The sequence below is a fragment of the Tupaia chinensis genome, unplaced genomic scaffold, assembly GCF_000334495.1.
Source record: "Tupaia chinensis unplaced genomic scaffold, TupChi_1.0 Scaffold000228_1, whole genome shotgun sequence".
In the NCBI taxonomy this organism is placed as follows: Eukaryota; Metazoa; Chordata; class Mammalia; order Scandentia; family Tupaiidae; genus Tupaia; species Tupaia belangeri.
In genome coordinates this window covers 4,304,196-4,306,154 of record NW_006159703.1, presented here as the reverse complement: position 1 = coordinate 4,306,154, position 1,959 = coordinate 4,304,196, and positions in this window count along the sequence as shown.

Here is a 1,959-nt window from a genome sequence, read left to right as displayed (position 1 = left end):
CCCTACTATGGCTTACCTCTCTAGGTTGTTGTGTGTCTTAGACAGCCACTGTTGGACTATCCCATTCCATAAGTCAAACTATGTAGTTTGATTTGGGGCTCTGAGAAGAAAAACAAAACATCACATTCATGCACTAGTTACCTTCATCCAGGCTTTCCTACTGTATTTTCTCTGTAAACAGATAAAATTCTATTCTCATGTTATTTATTTCCATTAATTTCTTTTATATTTGCACTTTATCTAATAAATGAGGCAGTAAGACTTTAGATTTTTCTATTTTCTAGATTGTTCTAAAGAATAAATAAGAATTATATATGAAGATGTCTGGTGCAGGGCCTGGCACATATAGAGGCATTCAGTGAGGCATATTTCAGTGCAATTGGGGTGAATGTTTAACACAATAAAATATAACCTTTTATTTGATTAGCATGCCTCCTTTGGTATAAAGCACAGTAGGTCCAGACACACTCATGAATAAGATCTTATTCTACATCAAGTTGAGAAGGGAAACAAAAGTATATTTGTAATAAATGCTGAAGATTTTTTTTCAGTGCTGTGTGTGCCCACTATAAATAAATATCAAAACTAGTTTAGTTTTAATATTTTGATGTAGAACATACAAGGTGCATTTCTTCCTCTCTCAGATTTGTTCTTTAATGACATAATGTTTTCATCTGGGTTCTGAGTTAGTGTTCCTCATGTATCAGTGGCATTACATGGGACTCTGAACTCTACAGGGAAATTTCCCCTACACTAAATGGTCGTAAACCACTGTGTTTTTGTCATTGTTTTTATTCTTAATCCCCACCATTTAAATTTTAAAACATTTAAATTTTAAAATTTCTTTTTTGGGGTTGGCAGGTGGCGTGGTGGTTAGGGGTGCTGGACTCCCACATGGCCAACAACAGTTCAAGTCCCAGACCTTGTGGCTTCCTTTCTCACTTTTCTTTCTCTTGCTCTGTCTCTCTCTGGTCAAATTGAATAAATAATAAATAAAGCTAAGTAAACTAATTTTTAAAAATTTCTTTTACTTTTCATACTCTCATAGGTTCTAGAATTGACCCCTCTTCTCCCTTTGAAATGCCTTAAGCCCTTTGAAAACAGATAATCCCTTTCTTAGAATAATACCTAACAGTCAAGAGAAAAGGCTTTAATCCAGGGATAGGGGTTGGAATTCATTCAAGGCCACTTCATATGGTCATGGAGCCTATGTAATTCATAAGTGCAGGGGGTACCTGCACACTGAGATTATGCATACTATCCTTGGAATTGGGTTATGTGGCAGAACTCAGCTATGAGTTACAGGATTTTTAAAAGAAAAAAATGTATCAAGACCAGCAGTTGGCATTATCACTGGATTCCCATGTCGTTGACCGGGTTTGAGTCCTGGACCCAGTGACTTAAACTCATGCCGGGCATGTGTGCGTGTGTGCCCAAGATCCCGAGGAGAATGGAGGAGAAGGGATTGCAGCATGGCCATTCCCCTGGGGGGGGGGGGGATTTCCCCTTTTCGTCTCCCTCTTTTCTGGCGAGCACACGCTCCCTATGCCAAAAACCTCTCCCAAAAAAATCCATTCATCAGTTAATGACCTTTAAAAAATTACTATAGGGTGTGTGCTCTCACCAGAGAGAGACAGAGAGAAAGAGAGAGAGGGGAAGGTGAGAAAGAACATAGCCCCGAAGTAGATGGCCATACTGCAATCCCTTCTTCTCCATTCTCCTCTCAGGATTTGGGGCATTTACATACACGCTGTCAGTATGTTTTTCAAGTCACCAGGTCAGGGACTCAAACCAGGCAATAACACCACACCAACAGGCTGGACCTGGTGACCCATTTTTAAATATGGCTACAAACTTTGGATGGAAGTGAGCCTCCTATATAAGACCTTTTTCAATTAAGGAAACCATAAACTATGTCAAACGTCTCCATAGATCAACAGTTCAGTATGACAAATAAAT